At 34.5% G+C, this 11,130-nt stretch overlaps 1 pseudogene; it reads right to left on the bottom strand.

Moving 5' to 3' along the window:
* Positions 1-5,851: 5,851 nt before the first annotated feature.
* LOC110320862 lies at positions 5,852-6,509 on the bottom strand (annotated as a pseudogene).
* Between the last annotated feature and the right edge of the window lie 4,621 nt (positions 6,510-11,130).

The following is an 11,130-nucleotide window of genomic DNA, read 5'->3' on the forward strand; positions in this document are numbered from 1 at the left end:
CTTCCATACTTCCTTCTGATACTAAAACAGTTAGTCCTCAGGAAGAAAACATTTAGCTCAGTGACAGCTCCATGTCCTTTCTACCTAGTATCTAATGTGTATACTATCTTTAGCAATAGGGCCTTAACTTACACTTCGATTGAGAAACCAGAGAAAATATCAATAGTCTGTAATGCTTTGAGTATTTTCTGAACAACTGTGATCTACAACTCAAAATAGGGCTCTTTGTTTATGATATTAAGCTTTTGGTTAAATATTTTTGTTTTTAGGGGGAATATTATAAGCCCAGCTGAAAGGTTAAAAAATTCAGCTGAAAGATAAATGTATACTTTTACGCAGACATACATGTATTATATTTTGGGGATAAATAGTAGTATGACTATTTATCAATTTTTAGATGCCCTTACAGTTGTATTTCTATCATATCTCTTTCTTGTATTTATTTTCAATACACTTCCCTAATTAGTTCCCCTATTTTATATCTCCAATACCAATTTAAAACCCAGGGTACAGATGAGACGGAAGAGTCAACAAAGCTCATTGGACAACTATTTTAGCCTTCAAAATGTTAAATCAGAAAGAGTCCCAGTCTCAGGAAACAGTGAAAAGAATCACTAGGAAAAATGCTTGATATCAATATCTGATTTTCACAGACATAAGTAAAGTTGTACTTACTGACACAAACATGAGGCACACTACACAACTTCATGCATGTATATTCCTGAAAAAAATAAACACTGTTTATTACTTACCCACATATTCCACTGTCCAAATCCCTGTTAAAAGATCCTCTTCACCCAGTGTGTATTAGAAAATATTAAACAAATCTTTGATAACTTTTGAAGGTATATTTAATAGGACCTATTTTCAGCAATTCAATTATTTCTGAACTGGAAGTATAAATGTGACACAACAACAGACTCATTTACAAAAGGCAACATTGCCTAGCTATGTTGTCAAATATATTAGATTGAATATATATATATATATATATATATATATATATATATATATATATTGAATCCCATTTCTTATACTTTGTCTTCAGAAAGGGAAAATTATAATTTGTTATCCTATTATGAAAATTAGGCTTTTAATATATTTCGCATATCTCCAATTTTCCAGTATTATGACATTTGTTTACTTATTTGATATTTTAAATTATGCCCTTTGCTTCAAAGCCTTAGGAAAAGAATGGATAAACCTTTCATTAAATATTTAAATAAGGAGAAGAAACAATCAAACAGCAACATAAAAACCGAATAAAAGAGCTCACAGCATGAAACCACAGATCTCATTTATTGAAACAGACTCCTTATTTACGAGAAAAAAATTGCATGTGGTTTCCTTAGTACTATGTATTATTAATGCTTAAATTGAGTACAATAAAATATGTATTTTGTAGAAGGAGCCTTATCTTCAATAATTTAAGACTTGATCAGTTTTTTATTCCTTGGCTTACTCTTTACTCGATTTGTTAAATAATTTAAACACTTTATTAACAAAAGATGATTTATGGTTAGATAATTTATACAATTTATTCTGAAATAATGAAGGCTTAGAAGAGTAATAAACCTCTTGAGGTAGTTTAACACATATATAAGACCTGATATTACTCATTGGTGTGTTTACATAAAGAAAAAATATGTATTATTGTAAGAATATATAATAGCAAAATATACGCAGAACTAAAAGCACACAGTTCTGCTCAAATGACAGTAGACGAATGAAGTGGATTGCTGAATCAGTTTGAAGTTTTACATGAAGATGTCTTAGTTCCTTCATGACTCTCAAGCATGCAGACTGATGCACATAAGATCTTCAGTTAATGTTAAGTTCTTTGCAAGAATATTCAAAAAGACTATTTGCATAAAGAAGATGCTATGATTTTGTTTGTGAACACAAATTTTCATTGTCTTGTTCGGTTTCTTTATGTCTAAAATATTTGTAGAAATTTCAAAACACATTTAGTCCCATGACAGATCTTTGCTTATTTTTTTCTCACAAGCATAATTACCCTGAATTATCTTTTTGTGTCCAAAAATAGGATGTGTATGAAGTAGTGGATGCTTTTGATTTGAGTTTTGCACAGGGACACTTAGTCATGGCCAAATTTGTAGGCTATTTCCAAAGACTTCTGTTTATACACTGCAGGAGTGTATTAAGAGAGAAAGCAGGCAATGAACAATACGCATTGTGAAGCTAAAGGTAATCTCTCTACTTGGTTAAAGTCATGTTAAGGATGAAATATTATAGCTTAATAGTGTGATTTCCTTTTGAAATTATTTTACATTCTTGACTGAAATAAATAAAATTAATTATGTAAGGTATAAGATTTTACAAGTTTTATTCCTGGTACTATAAAAGTAATGTACCCTTGAACATGAACTATATAATTATTTGATCTCTTTTCTCTATGAAGGCTTTTACATAAAAGAAATTAACTTTAGACTCTCCCACCCTTAAGAAAAAATGGTGTTACATCTTTTAAAATAACAAGCTTCCCTTTAAGTAATGATAAAATATTTCATTCTAAGTTGGTTAAAAAATATATTTAACATTTTAGAGAGCAATGTTTACAACTGCTTGTTCAAGAATACTGTAGAATTCAAACAGTTCATTAGGAGAAAATTAACAAATAAACTTTTCCTATAGGTTTGTACAAACTGGCATTCTCCAAAGTATAGCTCTGTTTACTAGAAAGAAGAAAGAAAAGAATGACAGAAAGAAAGAAGAACAAGGAGAGAGAGAGAGAGAGAGAGAGAGAGAGAGAGAGAGAGAAATGGGAAGGAAAGTGAGAAAAGAATAGAAAAATAGGAGTTAAGTTTTAAAGTGCTCAATAATAATGCATGTTTAAACAGGTTAGTTGGACAGCTTCTGTGAATAATGACCTATGTACTTCCTAAGAATTTATCTTTAGATTGTGGGTTTCCAATGGCTCATTATATAGTGTCCTCATGCAACCTTTCTTAGTATTTTAAAGTATGACATATAAATTCATAAGGACCTAATACTTTCAACTACAAGTGAGATAACCATATTGTCCTGAATATATTTCATTTAAATTAAAAATTGAGAGGAAATATGTGCTCTAATGTCACTGATGAACATAATTTCAAATAGTTTTTGACAATTTATAAGGTTCTATAAATACAATGTATTAGCATGAGCAGATTTTTTTTAATTCAGTACTTCAAGTAGACTTGAATACGGAATGCTATTAAGTAACTATGATTACTACTTTAAGTTGATTTTTATATATTCCCACCCTATCTTGAAATAAAAGAGACAAATGTCTATTGTACACATTTTCCCTTAAGACTGGAGCAGTTGGAGGCTCTCTAGTAAAGTTCAGTTGCTGCAAAGAAAGAAATTTCTTTAATGAGCAATGAGAGCTACACTGATCTGTGGGAATGTAATAAGTATTTAGAAGATATTTAGAAATTATGTTGGACCACAAAAATTTTACTAGTACTTTTTTTTTCAGGTAGATAACCTCTGCATCATAGAGTCTTAGTGTGCTTTGCAGTACTAGGCACAGGTTCCCTCGTATTGAATGGTCCTAATGTACAATTAGCCAGTGGTTTCATTCCCCTGAAGCTATTATACTGCTGGGAAATTTTTCCACTTTAGTCCTTGTTGTAGTGTACAAGCTTTACAGTTCATTATGATTCTTGATTTTTTTTTTCTCCTCTCCTTGAGAGGAGGAGATCCAGTTTCCAGGGAACAAGTTTCCAGGGAAGAAGCTTCCAGGGCAGTTACTTCTTCATTTCTCCAAAATCTGTGTCAAAATTTTACCAGGCACAACCAGTTCTAACTGCAATCCCAGAAGCCTTTTGACATCAGGGACAACCTGCTTAACCTGCAACCACAGAGTCCTGCTTCTGTAAGACACGAGATGACCAAAGGCTAGCGTAAGAACACAATCAATATATGCCAGGGCAATGTGTCACAGGCAGAACCCAGTCTCCCTACAACTACAAGCTCTCATATCCTTACACACCCAAATCATAAGAAAATGACCTTAAATCTACTATTATGAAGATTATAGAGGCCTTTACAGAGGTAGTGAATAAATAGCTTTAAAAAATATAGGAAGCCACAATAAAACAGGTATAGGCCTTAAAGAGGAAAGAAATAAATATAAAGAAACAAAATGCAAACCAAGTCAACCCTGCAGATGGAAAACTTAGAAAGAGAACAGGAACTACAGACACAAGCATCATCAACAGAATAAAAAATATGGAAGAGAGAATCTCAGACATAGAAGGTACAATAGAGTGACTTTAAATCTAATCTTATATTTAGAAGAAGAAATATAGAATAAAAGTTGTAGCTGGGCAGTGGTGGCACACACCTTTAATTCCAGCACTTGGGAGGCAGAGGCAGGTGGATTTCTGAGTTCAAGGCCAGCCTGGTCTACAAAGTGAGTTCCAGGACAGCCAGGGCTATACAGAGAAACCTTGTCTTGAAAAAAACAAAAACAACAAATAAAACAAAACAAGCAACAAACAAACAAACAAAGAATAAAAGTAGTAGAAATTGATACCTTGGTCAAAGAAAATGCTAAAATTAAAAAAGATTCAAATTTTAAAAAATCCAGGAAATTTGGGACACTATGAAAACCTAAGAATGATAGTAAAACCTAAGAATGATAGGAAAAGAATACTGTCAACTTAAAGGCCTAGAAAATATCTTCAACAAAACCATTGAAGAAAAGTTTCCCAACCTAGACAATGAGATGTCTATAAATGTATAAGAAGCTTACAAAGCATCAGATAGAGTAAACCAAGACTGAAAACCCCCTGCCACATAATAATAAACAGTAACTGTACAGGACAAAGAAATACTGAAAGCCATAAGGGATAAAGGCCAAGTAGCTTATAAAGGCAGACCTATTAGACACTACACAAGTCTTCTCAATAGATATTAAAAGTCATAAGGGCCTGGGAGATGTCTCACTGTCTCTAAGAGATTACAGATGCCAGCCAAGACTACTATACCCACCACAATTTTCAATCATTGTAGACAGAGAAAACAAGCTATTCTACAACAAAACCAAATTTAAAAAATATCTTTGTATAGAACTGGCCCTACTAAGGATACTAGAATGAAGATTCCAAACACAAAGAAGGTAACTACACACAAGAAAACAAAAGAAATAAATATTTTCTATATTAGTCCTACAGATTCATAAACATGGGAAACCTTTCCATTTTCAGATATCTTTTATAATGTCTTTCTTCAATGACTTAAAGTACTTGGCATACAAGTCTTTCACTTGCTTGTTTAGAGTTACAGCAAGCTATCTTATATTATTTGTGGCTATTCTGAAGGGAGGTGTTCCCCTGGTTGGTTCCTTAACCCATTTATTATCTATATATGGGGGAGGTATTAATTTTTTATTTAATTTTGTATCCACCTACTTTGCTAAATGTTTATCTGCAATAGAAGTTTATTGGTAACATATTTGCATTGGCTAATGTAGACTGTCATATTATCTGTAAATAGTGACATTTTGATTCCCTTCTTTCCCATTTACCTCCCGTGATTTCCATTAGCAATCATTTTGCTCTAGTTAAAGCTTCAAATAATATATTGAATACACATAGAAAGAGTGGATAGCCTCATTTTGTTTCTGATTTTTTTTACTGAAAATATTTATTATAATAAAATGTCAGAGTTATGTGACTGTATCACCACTGAGTTGATGGTTTTGCCCAAGGTTGTGTAGGGCAGGAGCTCATGGGACTGGGGACCATATCACCCACTAAGGGCTTAGCTTTTGCCAGGAGGGACCCTTTGTCCAACCCCAGCAGAGACAAACAGATAAAGTCCTTCAACATGGCTTTTAGAGCCAAAGCTGGGAGATTTCTTGTCATTTGGCATCATTGCATTGTTAAATGGTCACAGGTGAAGTCTCAGAGGAGGCCAAAACAGTGTAGTCAGCAGAAGCCAGCTGTACCTGGAGGTGGTAGGTAGAGTCAGTGTGTTCTTTTGGGCAAACCACTCCTTAACCACAATGTCAGGCCGAAATGTGTCCAGTATATCTTCCCAGTAACCCTCAGCTTTGAGGTCCACCATCTGGGGCTTTAGACACATCTCATAAGAGGTTACACAATACTTCTTGACCTTAGCTCAGGAGAGCTTGTGCCCTGGTCTCCAGGGAGGTTCTCCACCTTCTGCTCACTGTGCCATCACCCAACCCATGTAGGACTCTATCCACCCTTATCTCACATTCTCTTCGGCACAAGTTTCCAAAGGAGGTTCCTCTGCGGGCTGCTGTACAGGTATAGAAGATGTTCCAGTTTTTCATGAACTTGTCCTGGTCTTTGGTGATGAAGCATTCTCAAAGCTCAAAGGCTCGAGCACTTCCACAGGTCAGCATATTGATGAGGTCTTCGCCAGAGGATGCAGACCAGACAACAACTGTACAGCAGCTGTCGGGAGGGGACATGGTTGAAAAGTTCCAGTAGAATGTTCTCTGTCAGTTCTTTGATGTTGACCATAAAGGGACTGCTTTGAGTTTCTCTCCATATCATTTAATGGCTTTTTCTTTTTTTAAATTCACCATTGACTTACTGTGCATTGCTTTTATTGTTTTGAAGTATGTGCCTCATATCCCTGGTCTCTCTCAGACTTTTATCATGAAGGATTGTTGGATTTTGTCAAAAGCTTTCAGCATCTAATGAGATAATCCTGCTTTTTTTTCCAATTTGTTTATATGGTGGGGACTATATTGAGAGATTTTCATACGTTGAACCATTCATTCCTGCATCTCTGGGATGAAGCCTACTTGATGATGTATGATATTTTCGATGTGTTATTGGATTTGGTTTGTGAGTATTTTTTTAAGTACCTTTGCATCAAAGTTCATGAGGGAAATTGGTCTGTAAATATCTATGTACTTTTGTTGAGTCTTTGTGTGATTTAGGTATCAAGGTAAGTGCATGGCCTCATGAAGTGAATTAGATAATGTTTCTTCTGTTTCAATTTTGTGAAAAAAATGAGAAGTATTAGTAGTATCTCTATTTTCAAGTCTGGTAGAATTCTGTGCTTGAACCATTTGGCCTTGTGCTTTTTATTTTGGATGAGAGAATTTTAATGTCTGCTTCTGTTTCCTTGGGGGTTTTAAGTCTATTTAAATTGTTTATCTAACCATGATTTAGCTCGGGTGAGTGGTATCTAAAATTGTCTACTTCGTTTATTTTCAAATTTTGTGGAGTACAGTGTTTTGGAGTAAGACTTAGTGATTCTTTGGATTTCCTCAATGCTGGTTATTATGTCCTCCTTTTATTTTTTGATTTTGTTAAGTAGTGAAGTGGTAGGTTCTTAGATCTGGTTATGATTACATGTAGTAATTCTTTGTACAAATAGAATATTTATAAGAGCTACATGTAGTAATTTATTGTACAGGTAGAATATTTAGGATCAAAACATTGAGTTTTTTCTTAATTTTGCTTTAATTTTTACATATATTACATCTTGATCACAGTTTCCCATAACTCCATCCCTCTTAGTACTGCCTACCCAGCTCCGCTCTTCCCTAAGTCCACTTCTCCTCTCTAGCATCCAAAAAATACCAGGAATCAGAGGGCATTGGTGGGGGGCAATGTTGAAACCTAGTACAACAGAAACTCCCTGGAATTTACCAGAATGAACACAAGGAAGTCTACTGGTAATGGGGGATATGGAGCCCGAACTGGCCATATTCTGCAGTCAGACAAAGCTCCCAATAATCTGCAAAGCTCGTAGCAGTGGTGGTGGGATCTCAACCCGGCCTCTAAATCTTCTACCCACAGTATGATTTGCTGGAATAATGGTGATGCAGAAGTTGTGACAATGTCCAACCAATAGCTGTTCCAATTTGAGGCCCACATCAGGAGAGAGAGCTCATGGCTGACACTGCATGAATGGAAAACAAAACAAAACAAACAAACAAACAAAAACAAAAGCAAAAAACAAACCAACTAACTAACTAACTAACTAAAGGCAGGGCAATGCAAAGACCCAGAATGAACAAAATACAACTGGAAAAAAATCATAGCTTTAAAGGATAATGAAAAAAAAATGTTTAAATTGTTCAAATATATTGGGTTTGGAATAATCTCATGGCTTCTTAATTTCTTGGGATTTTGTAGTAAAGTCAGTTAGATGAGTAAACTAATTCAAAGACTGGTCTTCACAATTTTGATATGAACTGTATATAATACAGAAGTATTTGTAGAACTCAAACTGTTATAAATCCCAGAGTTTGCTTTCGTTGTACTGAGAAGTGATTCTGATTAGAAGGAAGGGTTTCTCCATGGAGTGCTACACTTTCCTCCCTTGTATCTGTGAAGCTGAATTGGATAACCAAGAAGAATAGCAGCAAGTGCACTTCAAAAAGACAGCCTGCCTCTGAGGGAGATGTGGTTTGTTGGAAAAAAAATAAAAGAAAGAATTAGAGCACGGCCAGCTACAACAGAAACTTCTAGAGGTAAAACTTAACAGTGTATTTTTTTTTTTAATGGAATCCTAAGCTCATAGCAGACAAACTTTTATCAATTAAAATACTGATGTTATTGGCCCTGGAACAACATTTGTGAATTTTTGTGTGGAGTTACTAGGTCAATTAATAAATCTTATCTGCCATTTCTCTTTACTTGTTACAAGAACATTTGAAAAACAAAGAGAAGCACCATTAAGGAAGCAATCTCCTCACTTCAGCACCAGAAGATAGTTAAGACTGTTATTATAGAATGCAACCTCCAAGGTTTTCTTCTTATAAATTAAATAAAAAATATATAGTACCTTATTGGTATCAATAAACAGTGAGTTCCAGAAATTCCTTTAGTGCCCAAATCCACATTTGTTCATAGCCCTTATATGAAATAGCATATTATTTACTTTTAAACTATATACATCTTTTATTCATAATTTAAATCATCTCTAGATTGCTTGTAATATCTATTATATTATAATTATTCCATTACTACTTGTTATGGTATATTATTTGGGTAATAATGCAAGAAAAATGATATGATCAATATAAATAAATATTCTCCTGTGAATGTATTTTGTTCACATTTGGTTGAATTTTTTAAGAAGACAATTTTTTAAGAAGACAAAAGTGCATTTACTTCAATATTCACATAAGTTAAATAAAAAGAAAGAAAATGCCTTCATATCATAGGGCTACATTGCTATAAGGTCAATTTCTTTTTGTTTTTAAGGCATTTTTTATTAGATATTTTCTTCATTTACATTTCCAATGCTATCCCAAAAGTCCCCTATATCCTTTCCCCACCCTGCTCCCCAACTCACCCACTCCTGCATCCTAGCCCTGGCATTCCCCTGTACTGGGGCATACGGTCTTTGCATTGCTCTGAACATACTCTTCACAAGGGAGGGTAAGGGAAAAGTGAATGATTTGTTGACATCCCAACTCTTCTACCTGACTCATAGCAATGTGCCAATCTCCACCAAATACATCCAGAAATAGGCAAAGAATATTGAAAGGCTTCTGATTTTTTTCAGGCTCTACTTTGTGTAGCTTCAATACTAAATTCATAACCTTGATCCAAAAGAGGAGGCAACCACATTCATTATCTGGTTGAATTTATAAATATGAACCAGTATATACAAAGTGCCATGAACAAGTCTATATAAGCAAGTACACTCAATGGCCCCTTAGCACATGCATATATAATGAAGGTAAATTTGGCTGTACAAATAATAAAAATTTTAAGAAATGACAGGAAATTGAAATAGAGTTAACAGTCAACCCACTAGCTCCCAAAGAGCACAAAGAGTACCTCCCCAAAAAGCCCATGTCCTAGACAGTGTGATTTCCTTAAGTAATCCTGTTTCTCTGTTCCCTGCATTGTTCATGAACATTTTTCTGCGTATGAGTCCCCTTTGTACTTTTTCACAAACAATCAATGAAAAAAGAAAACCCAAAACAAAAATAAACCCAAAATCAATTTAGAGTTTAGTTTTAAATCTGTATAATATGATAATTTCTAAAGTCACTATCCAAACTTTCTATGTTTTTTGGAGATAGGATTTCATTAGGAAGCTCTGGGTTGTCTTGGAATTTCACAGATGAAGCATGCTAACCAAGAACTCACAGATCTGCCTAGTGTAAGAAGTAAAGTTGTGTACCTGTATGTCCAGCCAAACTTTCGATCTCAATTTTTCATATCTTAGCATAGAAGCCAAAGGACATTTAGAGAGCAATTCTTCATTTCAGTGAAATAGAAAGCATTTTTTACATGTTATTTTTAAATCTCTTTTTTTCTAATTTTTCATCCTACTTATTCGGATAAAAGTTTGCCTTCCCCCAATTCCTCTGAGATCTTCTTCATTTTCCCTACTCTCTGATTCACTCCATTTTTGTTTTTACGTAGAAAAAAGTCATATAAAGAATACAAATAAAATAAAAGTAAACAAAAAGAAATGAAAATGGGGGAAAGGCAAACAAACAAACAAACAAAAATAACCCTCCAAACAAAACCAGAAGCAAAAGAGGCAAAGAGAAATAGAAAAGGTGTGAGAAACACACAAAGATGCAGACATACATGTGTGTATACAGAGGGTTCCATAAAATTACAAAACCAGAATCCATGATATGGACAGAAAGAACATATAAGGTTAAAATAATGCTATTACACACCATTATGAGACATGTGGAAATTCATACTTCATGCTCCCACTGACTCTAAAAGGCAAGGAAGCTACTTTGGCAGCAGTATCAGTGACTGCAGACTCACAGGTGAGAAATAGGGACATAGAAAGCTTCTGGGAGCAACTCTACACTCCCATACATACACCAGTTCCCCAAAAGTAATATTCTAGACAGTAACATTCTAACATTCTATCAAAGAGAACTATTAAAAATTGTTATAAGGATGTTAAAGTGTAGTTCTCTATAATCTGTGGCTTCTGGCAGATGTAAATGAGCAAAGATTCAGGCAGGCAAAGACTCAGTTTTCTTTACCGGTTTGACCCCTGGGAGTTTGAGTATGCTCCAGTATGTAGACAATTAGACTTCTGTCTTTTTCTTCCTCTTCCTCTTCCTCTTCCTCTTCCTCTTCCTCTTCCTCTTCCTCTTCCCCTTCCCCTTCCCCTTCCCCTTCCCCTTCCCCT

The sequence above is a fragment of the Mus pahari genome, chromosome 4 (assembly GCF_900095145.1).
Source record: "Mus pahari chromosome 4, PAHARI_EIJ_v1.1, whole genome shotgun sequence".
Classification (NCBI taxonomy): domain Eukaryota; kingdom Metazoa; phylum Chordata; class Mammalia; order Rodentia; family Muridae; genus Mus; species Mus pahari.